This window comes from Mangifera indica, chromosome 14 (genome assembly GCF_011075055.1).
Source record: "Mangifera indica cultivar Alphonso chromosome 14, CATAS_Mindica_2.1, whole genome shotgun sequence".
Lineage (NCBI taxonomy): Eukaryota > Viridiplantae > Streptophyta > Magnoliopsida > Sapindales > Anacardiaceae > Mangifera > Mangifera indica.
The window spans coordinates 70,633-84,940 of record NC_058150.1 but is presented as its reverse complement, the minus strand read 5'-3'; the positions used below and the strand labels follow the sequence as shown (position 1 = coordinate 84,940).

Sequence of the window (14,308 nt, the reverse complement as noted above, 5' to 3'; positions counted from 1 at the left end):
ATATATTTTTTTTATTATTTTTAATATATTATTAATTAAATAATAATTTTACTCTTATTTTGGTTAATTTTATTAATTTATAGATAAAAATTTAAATTTTTAATAGTTAAAACTAAAAAGTTAAATTTACACCAACCCTAGACCAAAAATAATCACTTGACTATTTTATCCCTTATTTTGCAATTGCAGAGATGGCAAAATAAAATGATCTTAACTTGTTTTGCTTTTCGACTTTTTTTTTTAATATACATTTACTTACCGATAGAAAAAAAGTCGACAACCTCGCACAGACAGAATTGGCAATGTAAATAAATTAACAAAGAAGCAAAGCTTGATATAACAATGCCACCAAACTCTCAAACGATTTCTCACCCCAAGTCCACATTCTATGATGAAACAGGTGCTCACACTTCTGCTACCGTTTTATTTCCTTTGCATTTAAGATTTTGTTAATGGGTTACAAACAAATTGTCGGGCCAAAATCGTTTAACTATGAAATTTGCACTGGCTTTAATGATCTAAAAATCATCCTCAACCCCGATCTCAATTTGTAAGAATTGCCAAACACCATCATCAATCTTTCCACAATTTGGTGATTTGAAAATTGAAACATTACATTAGTAATTATAACAAACAATAAATCAATAACGGTGAAAACAAATCAAAATGGCTATTGCATCAAACTATCGAAACAGTCAGAATGGGCTAGAGAGTCACTAAAAGCTCAAGATAATACACTTATTTCAGACTCGAATACATCACAAACTCATATTATTAATTCCCAATAACAAATTAGATCAACTAGGGAACAGCATAATTGTTAATGGCCGTTCATGACAGATCTACGAGAAACTGGTAAAATTACTAGCTTCTAATTGTGGCACGTGATTCACCTCCAAAAGCTTCCTCAAAAAATAAAGATCTGCAAAAGAACACAGCATTCAGTAATTCAATACTTGACGAGGTTAAACATGTATGTCTATGTATGTATGAAGAACAACTAAAGAGGAGGAAGTGTAGAGCTCCCTTCAATCCAAATAAAGATATAACATAGGGCGATGCAGCTCCTGGGATATGCAAGCCACAAGCCTATCTTTCAGATAATGGGGAGATAGGGCTGTGGGATCCATAGCTCAGCAGCTCAATCAACCCTGCAACACCCTCTATTGGACTTCAAGGAGCTCTGCTCTTAACCCTCTCTCTCTCTCTTAAACTCTAATCATTAACATAATCAACCCCATATAAATCTTAAAAAACCAATCTCCTCTACCAACATTAGTTGCAAATAGACCACCGAATCCCTTTTTCTATTCTTATTATTGTTAGCTCGAGAATTAACAGTGAAGGAAGTAAATGACAGAAGATATTGTCGTAGCTAGTGCTGGAAAGAACTGGGGAGGATTCTTTGATTTGTTTTCCTGAATCGAGAACAATAATAAGAAGAAGGTTAACAGGGCAGACCTAGACAAATACAAGGCAAGATCGCAGTAAATCCGAAGCAAGCGGTAAGGAGGGAGAAGGAAAGAGAACGAAACCCTAGGCAAGATCAGCTTATAACCAACAACAGACAGATTACCAGATCTCTACCTCTCAGACTCAAATAAAAGATGGAGAAGAGAGAGAGAGCTGCACATACATCCTAAATCATTAAAGAGTTAACCCCATAGATCCAGGCTATCTATACAAACTCTAAACTAACTGTAACAGATACAAGAAACCCTAGACTGTTTTTCCAGCACAACTGCAACAACCAGCTGAACCCTATACACAAAAATCAAAACCATCCAAAAACATTTAAAAGAAAAAAAAGGTCAAGAACCATATCTCTCTCAAACCTATCACAAACGACCCATATGTAACCCTAAAGAACCAACATCACCCACAGGGTCAAGACCCCCAAAGAACATAAAAAACAACTTTGGTGTGGAGACGAGGTTGATGGGAGACAATATATAGTGCTTAGGGATATATGATATAGAATGGTGGGTCGGGAGAGAGATAGAGAGAGAGAGATGTTGCTTTGCCTCGACTCAACCACGAAAAGTCTTGGGAACCGGCTCCATAGATTCCCTCGTGCTGGTGCTGTTGATGTGTCTGTTTCACATGCACTGTTTAAAAATAAAGCTCATTATATCGTTTGCTTTAATTTTCACTCCATTTGTACGGTGAACATTGACGAACTCTTCTGTGCAAAAGATTAAAAGTATTACCATTAAAAACTCTGTACAGCGTTTTAGAATAAGGAAAGCCATCTAAACCGTAAACTTTCTTGCCCTAGATTTCTTTGTCCGAAGTCAGTAATTGTAACAGGGTGAATTTTTTGGGAGACTCCCCCCTTATGTTGTGGATATTTTGCCAACCCCAATGGTTCTTCTAAGATATGCACAAATGTTGCCTCAAATAAGGATGAAGTCTAATTAAATTAGTTGAAACTCAATTTAATTCAATTTGATTAAATTTAAAAAGATCATAGATATAAAAATACATTAAGCTCAAACGTAAATTGGACTTTTTTCTATTAAATTAATCTCAAGTATGTATAAATTTGTACTCGATTCAAATTCATTTTTATTCTTAATTTTCTATTAAGTATTTTTTTATGATTAAAAACTAAAAAATTCAGAGAAATTCTCATGACTGAACTTTCAAGGAATAAAACAAATACAATTGTTTTAAATTATGTTTCCTCCTATTTGAATAATTCAAAAACTAGTCCAAAAAATGATTTTCAATTAAAATTTAATTATAAATATTGGCAAACAGAGTTAGATTTAATCTATATTATTTAAATTTTAATTGAAAGAATTAAATTTAAGTTAAAAATTTATTTTATTTTTATAAATGAATAAGGTTTTAGTTTCAACTCACCAATTTTAAGACATTGTCCAACTAATTTTATTTTAAGTATGAATCAATTTTGAATTAAATTTATTTGGATTTAATTTGAATGGAATCAATCCTGTCGGTAAAATATATATTTTAAGTCAAATTTATTTCTTGAAAGAAGATGGAAAGACTATAGTTCATTTGGGATAATAACGTAACTTGAAAAAACAACTCGCGAGATACAGAAGAAAGATAACAATGCCGGAGCATGGGCATGTGGAAACTGATACGTGTCAGTACAAAAAGGAGAAAAGTCAGAGATGAATGAATGGTAGTTGAATTAAAATTTTTAATTTGAATAGACAAAAGCGACGTTGATTTGACAACTCTGGTCCCACTCTCTCATGCTCCCCTGCTGAGTTTTCTAAAGTCGCTACCATTCTTTTAAGTTGTAACCGCGAGACATCACCAACAAAATCTACAATCGACAACACGTGGTACACTGATGGTGCGATGTGGGTGAGAGTGTAGGTTAACTAACTTGAAAACGAGATGGAAGATCCAATCCACGAAATCTAGGGTTAGATCTCGTATTGTACGAAGCTGTTAACAATTTCCAGGCTTGCCGTTTGATTAAAGTTTTGCCACGTGTTGCTTGATTAGGAAAAGATCGATGTTCAAGTAATGACACGTGTGCGGTTGCGATGAACTAGAAGCTTCGGTAAGCTGTTGTGTCTGTTTGGGTCTATTGAAGAAAGCCCGTGATTGCGGATCTATTGGGCTGAGTTGGAGAAGCCATTTTAGGTATGGTAGAAGAATGGGCTTCTGCAGTGAGTTTTATCAATACAAAGGCCTTCTCTGAACAATAAAATTAAAATTTCCCTTGGGGTGGAGTGGAGCAGGAGCTCTAATGAATTGAGTTGAGAATTAACAAACATATTTCACTTCTCCATTTTTTACGCAAGAAGTTGTCCAAAGCAACGGGGCGTGTTCTTTCGGATAACTTTTCTCAAAATACTTTGTATTGATGCTAGTGTATAATATTCGTTGTGCTTTGCACCGTACCCTCGATGACTACGAGAAGTAATTTATGCATGCATGCGTCCAATTCTTGACTCGGAACAATGTCATTCAACATAATTTATTTTTGGGAAATTAAAGCAAATGTCCAATTTGCCTCCATCATAGCAAAAAAACTCTCTTTTCCTGTTCCTAAATAAAAATGTCTACATCTCAAACTTTTAAGCAAAAATATCATAAAAATTTTTTAAAATACCAAAACTATCCTTCACTACTTCTATATAAACCCTCGTTTACATTCATTTTTCACATAATTCAAACACTCACTCTCACTTTTATTTTTACTCAATATTTGATACTGTGAATTTATTCGAAAGAAAAAATTTGTATTTCTGAATTTAAGTCGAAAGAAATTAATTCGTGAAAAAAGACATTTATACGAATCTTAACTCAAAACTTAATTTTATTTGTTAAATCTAGTTTGTATATTATAAAAGGGGGTATTTGGATATTTGATAATATTTTAGGGGGTTACAAAAATATGAAAAAAAATATGAGAGGCATTTTGATATTAAATAATGTATGAAGGTTCTAAATAAAATGTTAAAAAAATATAGGGTTATTTTGATACAAGTCAACATATGAATATGTTAAATGAAATGTTAGATAATTTAGAGGGTTAAATGAAATGTTAAAAAATATAAGGGTATTTTGACATTAAACACTATAAGAAGGTTTTAGATAAAATGTTAGGAATATATAGAAGCATTTCGATACAAGACAACATATGACGATATTAAATGAAATATTAGATAATTATAGGGATTAAAATTTTTTTTAGAAAAATATAGGGGCATTTTGATAGTAAACATTGTAAGAAGGTTTTAAATGAAATGTTAGGAATATATATAAGTATTTCGATACAAGACAACATATGAGGGTGTTAAATGAAATATTAGATAATTATAAGGGATTAAATAAATATTAAAAATATATGAGGACATTTTGATATTAAATATTGTAACAAAGTTTTAAATGAAATGTTAGGAATATATAAAGACATTTCGATACAAGACAATATATGAGAGTGTTAAATAAAATGTTAGATAATTATAAGGGTTAAATGAAATGTTAGAAAAATATGGAGAGCATTTTGATATTAAACATTGTAAGAAGATTTTAAATGAAATGTATATAGAGACATTTTGATAAAATATAGGGGCATATTGCTACAATACAATATTTTAGGGGGTAAAATAAAATTTTAAATAAATATAGGGGTATTATAAAATTAAAAAATATGAGGGTGCTAAAAACAATGTGTAGACAACGAGAGGGCATTTACAATATTATAAGAATATCAACTTGTATATGTTATAAAAAATGGTGCATTTTGACAATTTATAATATATTAGAGAGTAAAATGAAATATTAGAAAAATATAAGGCTCATTTGGATATTAACCAATACATAAATTTAACATTTTAGTTTTAAATAATGCATGGAGGTATTTAATAACATGTTGAAAAATTAGATGTGACATATATATTAATATATGGTTATTATGGATTTTTTTTATAAATATTTAATTTTTTCTCAAAATTTTTTATTATAGGATTGATAATTAAAATAATTGGTTATGTTGTTATTCGTTTCCAAGGAAAATGAATCCAATTTGATGAGAACACAATAAAGTATGTTAGAGGTTGTAAATAATTGGTTAAATTCTCTCTAGAATAACATTTAAGGGATTTATCCAACATTTAAGTGAATAATGCAGTATTGATTCAATCAAAAACTACATTCAACTATGTATGAAACCAAAAAGAATTTGGCTTGAATGCCCTATAAAGATTGAAAATGATAAAGATGTGCAAGACCTTATTAACATGTCACAATACTTTAAGAAATATATTCTTGTTTTTGTTACATGTATCTCAATCGAAGGACAAGAAGAAGAAATTAGTGACAACACTGATAGTGAAGTGAAAAAAGAATCTATTAGAGAAGACTTGATTGATTTCAATAATGAGTCATTCTATATTGCTGCTGAATGGGTTTATGGAGACAAAGAGAAGGTTACAAATTAGGTTGACTTTGAGGGGAATGAGATGACTATTCCTTTTGATGAGATAGACTTTGAGGATACGTCACCTGTTAACTATGATATAAATAGTCTACTATTTGAAGATCCTATTATATGTGGTGAAAATTATTCAAGAACATTTTTTGATAATATTCCCACTGCTCTGTTTAAATGACTTCCTGATTTTTTTCACAGTATTCAACATAATCAAATCGTACAAGATCGATCCAAAAAGAAAATGTTATAAAACTTGATGACTTTTTTTTATTACAAAAAACACTTGAAAGATATTATAAACCAATTTGCCTTCGAGAAAGGATTTCAGTACAAAGTTAAGTTTGACACGGGGAGACGAAGGATTAAGTATTATGATTAAAAATATCAATGGTCTCTAATGAGAAGTAGAGTCAAACCTAGTTAGGTCTTCTGAATTGGTAAAATGAATCCAACACATACATATTCAGTTGATCAGATAATGTCATAGTACAAATAAGCTGGGCCTCGGGTTTTAGGTCAATTAATGAAATCAAAGTTTGTGTTAATTTATTGAATTTATTGACCTAAAAAAATCATTATCAACATCATTGATAGATATAAAATTGACATTTTATATTCACAGGCTTGACAGACAAGAAATTGACCTTTAAATTCATTGACAAACTCACCGGAAGAATTATTTATGCGCTTACCTGATTATTGTTATATTTTAAAGAGTACTAATCTGGGAACTGTGACAACAATAGAAACAAATGATGACCATTGCTTTAAGTATTTTTCATGACATTGGGATGTTCCATCTGTGGCTTTAAACAATATCTTCAACCTATTATTTGCATTGACGCTGCATTCCTTAAAGGTCGATATATCGAACATTTATTTCTTATGGTGATCCTCGATGATAATAACCAGATATACTCAATAGCTTTTAGTGTCAATAAAAAAGAAGATTATATCATGTGGTGTTGGTTTCTAACGAAGGTTAAATAATGCATCAATGAAATACCAGAGTTGACAATAATCTCATACTGACATCATGCTATGTATTTTGTAATAACTAAAGTCTTTTCAGATATACACTATAAATGTTGTTGTTATCACATTCTCTGTAACATGTGATCAAAGTATAAATGCGACTCACAAGTAACGTGTTAATACATTTATAAAATTTTTATACTGATTAACATTTTATAAATTTTGATAACGAAATGCTCATATTATTTATAAACTCGCAAGTTGTATGCTTATATTGAAAAGCTGCAAAATTATATAAAAAGACAGATTTTGAGGCTATGATGAGATCTTTTGATGTGATGCATCTTCAAGTTAGGGCTTACCTATGTGAAGTGGGGTTTCACCGACAGAGCAGGGTATATTTTCCAAGATATCGGTATAACATAATCACAACTAACATTACAGGGTTATTTAATGTCGTCATCAGACATGCATAGGGTTTGCCCATCACGATACTCACTGAGTTTATTTAGGGCATATTACAACGATGGTTTTATGAGAGAAGAAACCATGTAAGTATGTATGGAGTTAATACTAATTATTTATTTGAGAATGTCTTTTTACCTTATGTTTTTTATTAATAGATGTGCTAATGCTTTTTCCAAATTACAGTTGAATGCCCCAACTATGTTGCACTATGGATGAAGGAGAAACTTAGTTGTCATGTGTTGAAAGTTGCAAGCTTTGGAGGTTTATCCAATTACAAATGTTCGATATTAGGTTCTAGGTAGTGATGGATATATGGACATTGTAGACTTTAATAAAATGTCTTGTATGTATAAGAAGTTTTAGCTTTCACGTATTCCATACAAGCATGTCGTTACTGTTACAAGACATATGAGGCTCACAAATGTAAATACATAGTTCATCCTTTTTTCACCACCAATTACTACCGTGTAATGTATGTGGAACTTGTCAAACCATTCGGGAACTAATCAGAATGGTTACATACCATCAAAGAAAGAGTTATCCTGCCCCCGTTCTTGATCATCATCGACTGAATAGTACTTCAAACAAAAATCAACGTCCTTCACAAGGGGACATCGTTATACCCAAGGTTTGTAGTTGGTGTAAGCAACTATGACATGCCTGGATATAATACAAAAGTCTAATACCGATTCCAAACTCTGTCGCATAGGGTTTATCCAGAAAAGATAAAAGAAAAAGATCTTCACAACCTTCTATTTAGTTTGGTTAATATATGATTTATGTATTTATTTTAAATAAGATGTAATCGATGTAATTTGATTAATGTTCCATTTAAGTACTTGTTCATATGCGATGTAATATATTTAGTGTTAATAGTATTTTAATTATATAGTTGTTAGAATGAACATTATTTATGTGTTTGTTCGAATGAATATTTTGTTGTTTGATTAAAGAATATTTATGTAGTTGTTAGAATGAATATTATATCAATATTATTTATGTTTCAAACATGTGTTCATATTATTTGAATTCGGATTCATACTTTATAAGATAAGTTGTAATAAAACTGATAAAATGGAAAAAAAAATAAATTCAAACGCATAACCAATAAGCCTTTATTAATAAATATATACATAACAACTCAGAAGTTATATGAATAAATAATGATAAATATAAATATACTATGAACCGACTATCTGGTAATCGAATGATATGCCTAAAACACGTCCTTTTAAACAATTGCAACTACTCCAGTGCCAATGTAGATCTAATCTCGGATATTGCAGTTCGTTGGACATGGCATGTAACCTTTGCTCGAAAACGTCGTGACTCATCCGAGATTCTTAATTCGCTATCGTTATATTTTCTGTTATGAGAAATCTCTTGTTAAAAAATTAAAATTTATAAGCATTTTATAAAAAACACATATACAAACAGAAATGGAAATAAAAAATATCAAAAAATAGATTCCAATTTCGAAAACTACACATTAAAATACTTTAGAATGACAAAAACTAAAAAATCAATTAAATGTCTAAATACCCTATAATTGAAAAAAATTAAAAAATTAAACAAAATTTTGAAAACTACACGACCAAAAATCTTAAAATAATAAATATAAAAAAATATATATGAAATTTGAAAACTATACGTTGAATGGTGTTAGAATGATAACAACTAAAAAATCAATCGAAAATTCAAAAATTACATGTCAAAATACCCTAAAATTGAAAAAAATTGGAAAACAGAAGTAAAATTTGAAAATTACACGTCTAAATATCTTAAAATTATAAATATAAAAAAATGTATTTGAAATTTGAAAACTACACATTAAAATACCCTAGAATGATGAAAACTAAAAAATCAATTAGAAATTCGAAAATTACGCGTCAAAATATACTAAAATGGCAAAAATAAAAAAATAGAACTGAATATAAAAAATTAAATGTTGAAATACTCTAAAAGGACAACAATTGAGAAATTGATATAAAATTTGAAAATTATATGTTGAAATACCCAAAAATAACAAAAATAAAAAAACTAAATTGAAATTTGAAAACTACAAGTTGAACAACCTTAAAATGATAAATATTGAAATTCAAAAATCACATGTTGAAATGCGCTAAAATAACAAAAACTGAAAAATCCATTGAAAATTTGAAAATTTCATGTTAAAATACCCTAAAATGATAAAAATAAAAAAACAAAATTGATTGTCAAAAACTAAACGTTGAAATCCCCTATAATAATAAAAATTAAAAAATCAATATAAAATTCTAAAATTACAAATCGAAATACCCTAGAATGACAAATATATCAAAAAAGGGATCTGAAATTTAAGAACTATACGTTGAAATACCTTATGATAATAAAATAAAAAATCAATTTGAAATCCAAAAATTATATATCAAAATATCTTAGAGTCACAAAAATCAAAAAATCGAGTTCAAATTTGAAAACTACATATTAAAAAAATCTAAATATGAGAAATATCAAAAATCGGATTTAAAATTTGAAAAGTACATATCATAAAACCCCAAAATGATAAAAACTGAAAAATCGATTTGAAATTTGAAAATAACACGTATGAAAATGGTAGAATGGAAATATCAAAAAATGGACGTAAAATTCAAAAATTACACATATAAAAATCTTAAAATGACAAACATAAAAAACCAACTTAAAATTAAAAAACGACACGTTTGAAAATCATAAAATGAAAACATTGAAAAACGTATGTAAAATTCAAAAACTACACGTTTAGAAATTCTAAAATGACAAACATTAAAAAAACCAATTTGAAATTCAAAAACAATACATCTGAAAATCGAAAAATGAAAATATCGAAAAAACAGTTACAAAATTTGTAAACCATAAGTCAAAAACCCTATAAATAAAAAAATTAAAAAATGAAGTTAAAATTAAAAAATTATATGTCAAAAAATCCTAGAATAAAAAAAATGAAAATGAAATTTGATATCTACATTGTAAAAACCATATATTTTAAACAAACTATCAATATCCCGCTTAACATTATCTAATTCTCTAACGAGTACTAAAATTTTAGAGTACTATCAATTTATCCCCATAACATTTCCTCATTGTCCCAAAGGTCCTAAACATTTATAAACTATCAATTTACCCCTTTATAAATTTTCCACTCTCTCATATGTCCAAAATGTTTAAAAACTGGTAATTCTCTCACAGAGGAGTTTCCACAGGTGTGTCATTGTTTAGGATCATAGAAAAAACATACTCGATTTAGAAATTTGAAACTTTGATGATGATTGGTGATCCAATGCACTCCTTTCAGAATCCACATACTTTGCTTGATTTGTTTTTCTGTTTTCTGTAAAAATTCCTTGCAGATGAAGAAAATATTAGAGGAGAAAGTGTTCTATGAGTTTAGCGTAAGAGATAGTCCCAACAAAAGTTACGCTATTTTTTATTAATAAGGAGAGTGACAATTAACTTTAATAACTGTCAAAGGCAAAAAGGTTATTATCACTTATAAGGGTTAATTTTGTCTTTTGTAGTCTTAATGGATCAGGTCAACCCATCTCGGGTGGATCAGATCTAATATCTCCCACTCACACATGATGGGGTGATCCGAATCATAAAACTCTTTTACAAAAATCTTATAGAACAAAACAATTTATACTGGCAAATATGTCATGCGACTTTACGAGCAACCTGCACTTGAAAGCTAATTTACTATGCATCTATTAGGAATAACATAATTGCTTCAATTCAAAAAATAATAAAGCATTAGTCTCGCAATACCCCAGACTTACTCGATAACACTAGCTCTCTTGAATCCCTTATTTATCATTGTGTTATATTCCTATGCATCATGATCAAGTCTAATCTCGCATATGAGTGACATGATCGGCCAACCAAAGGATACACATAAAATATAAGTCTTCCTCTTCTATTCGAAATTTTTAGTTCAAACTTAGTTGTTTTTCTAGTCATATTCCATAAAGAGAATCATGCATGGCATAGGTGAAATACCAAAAAAAAAAATAGTTATGGGAAACTTAAGGGAACTACATGAAATTTTTTTATAAGTATGGGTTTAAATGAAAATTTTTAGTTAATATTAATAAAACCATTAGGCTCAGATACTAAGTATGGGATTTATTTTGTCATGAAATCTGTAAAGGCCAGAGGCTTGTAAAAGATATTAAATTGAATGTTGTTATATGATGTAGAAAATTCAAACAGAAATACAAGATGCATTTTGCCCTTTTAAGCCCATAACAATGTTTTTCAGAGGTTATGAGATTAGCGAGTCAAGATGGGTCCTGTCAACTTAGTGTCAAAGCCTAATGGTTTTATTAATATTTATTGAAAATTTCATTTAAACCCATACTTATAAAAAAAATTTCACATAGCTCCCTTAAGTTTCCCATAACTATTTTTTTTTTGCATATTTTAATAGGTTTCATGTTAAGATAATAACATTAAGAGTAAATATCAAATAACCGCAAAGAGTTAAAGGGGTACCAATATGAGGTAATCCTCATAAAGTCTTATACAGTGAAGGAGCAGAGATTTATCCTTCTACTATTTTAAATAGTTGTCTTATTTATACACATATAGTATGAATCATGTGTTAAAATGCATATCTTTTCAAAATGTCATTACTAACATTATACAGATTTTAGTTCAGTCGTTAAACTCAGTGTCTAACCTGAGTTCTTAATCATCTCTCCAATCTTGCAGGTATCACTATATATTAAGAACTCACATCTAGCATTCACAAGTTAATTGGACATGGGGAATCCAAATTGGTTATTTACAAATTTATCAAATCATGATCTCATCTTGATTAATTATCGAGGCAACATATCCAATAATTTATTTATTGAGCAACTGTCATATTTTAAGCATGCTCTCTCAACGGTATTAATCTTATGAAACATGTCTCATCTTTACACGCTCTTCTCGATATCGAAGGCGATTGCTTGTATAAGAGAGCCAATCAAACTTGTGTGACATTATCATCTTGTTGAGTTTTCAAAAACAATGTGTATATGGATAAACACCAAGAATTCAAACACATAAATAAAATAAATTCAAATTTTTTGATGTTCTAACGTTATGTTACAAGTACAATATATATATCCAACAAGTCAATTATCATATTCTACACAAGTCAAGAGACTTAACATGTGCAAAATATACATCTCTTGAAGTCGGTTTGGTTAAAGGATCAGTAACCATATTACACGTAAAAATATATTATACCATCACTTTCTTCTTCGAAATGATGTCTCTGACAAAGTTTTATCTTGTGTCGATATGTTTGGTTATATTATGGAATTTGAGATCTCTTGTGAAAATCAAGTTGATTTTCACAATGCACAACTATAAGATCAACTGGTACGTCTAATACACCCAAATTCTCAAAAAATCTTTTCAACCAAATGACCGTTTGCACAACTGTAGAACATGCCACAAATTCTGCTTCCATTGTGGATAAGACTATGCATGTTTGTTTCTTATTGCTCTAAGATATAAAACTATTTTGGAGTAAGAAAACATAACCAAAAGTTGATTTGCGTTGGTCGAAATCACCACCTCAGTCGGCATTCGAATAGACAATGATATGCTAATCTTTTCCTTGATAGCATAAACACTAATTCACAATACCTTTCAGATATGTCAATATTCTCTTTACAGTCTTCTAATGTTCTTTTCCTGGATTTAATTGATATCAACTAACTAATCTGACAACGAAACATATATCGAGGTGAGTATACATCATTGCGTACATGAGACTTTTAACCACACTTGAATAAGGTACTAAAGGCATTTCATTTTTTTTCGTTTTGAGTCTTTAGACACAAATCTTGGCTCAATAAATCTCCTTTTGACATAGGATTATCTATGAGTTTACAGTTTGCCATGTTTAATCATTCTATAATCTTTTGGATATAACGTTCTTGTGACGGAGCCAAAAATCTCTTAGAACGATCCTTTTTTATTTTAATATCTAAAATATAATCTGTTTCACCTATATCCTTCACATCAAAATTTGTGGATAACCAATTTTTAATGATCATCACATACTCTAAATCACTCTCAGCTATCAGTACATCATCCATATAAAGAGATACAATTACAAATTTGTTATCAAACTTTTTCATATAGATACAGTGTTCTTGTTCTAACATTTTCAAATTATAAGACAATATTGCCTTATGAAATTTTAAGTACCATTGTTTTGATGACTGTTTTAAGCCATATATTGATCTTTAGAGCTTGCATACTTTGCTCTTTTAACCTTTTACCACAAAACCTATAGGCTGATCCATGTAGATTTCTTCGTCAAACTCTCCATTGAGAAAAGTTGTCTTAACATCCATCTAATGCAATTTTAGATCTAAGTGTGTTACCATAACTAGAATAACATGGATTGAAGTAAACCTCACAATAGCTGAAAAAGTTTCTTCATAATTTATACCTTCTTGTTGGGTATAACCTTTCGCCACTAAGCAAGCTTTGTATCTATCTATTGAGTCATCTATCTTTTATTTAATTTTGAGAACTCATTTATTCCCAATGGGTTTTCGACCTAGTGGTAAGTCCACTAGACTCCAAACTTGATTAATTTCCATGGATTTTATTTCTTCGTCTAATGCTTCTTGCCACTTTTCCTCATTGAGAAATAATAGAGTTTTTTTAATATTTTTAGGCTTATCGTCTTCAAGAAGAGTAGTTATGAAAACTTCATTTTCAATTTCAAAACGTCTCTTAGGGATTCGAAGACGTTCGCTTCTACATAATTGAAGATCTTCATTTTCACTATCTAAAATAGGTTGGAGTTCAACCCCATTGCTCCTATTATCTGGAACAGGTGAAGACATCGTCTCTCGTGACACAACTAATGGTCGTTGAGATGAACCTTCTCCACATTCCTCTTCCGTT

At 29.7% G+C, this 14,308-nt stretch overlaps 1 long non-coding RNA gene across 2 annotated transcripts; it reads right to left on the bottom strand.

The window, feature by feature from the left end:
* Positions 1-647: 647 nt before the first annotated feature.
* Positions 648-2,016, bottom strand: LOC123196297. Of its 2 annotated transcripts, none has more exons than XR_006497682.1 (2): positions 1,275-2,016; positions 648-922 (listed from the first exon to the last, which is right to left on the bottom strand). It is a non-coding gene; the product is annotated as an uncharacterized LOC123196297 (long non-coding RNA). The 2 variants fall into 2 exon arrangements; XR_006497681.1 differs by having other exon boundaries at positions 1,462-2,016.
* Between the last annotated feature and the right edge of the window lie 12,292 nt (positions 2,017-14,308).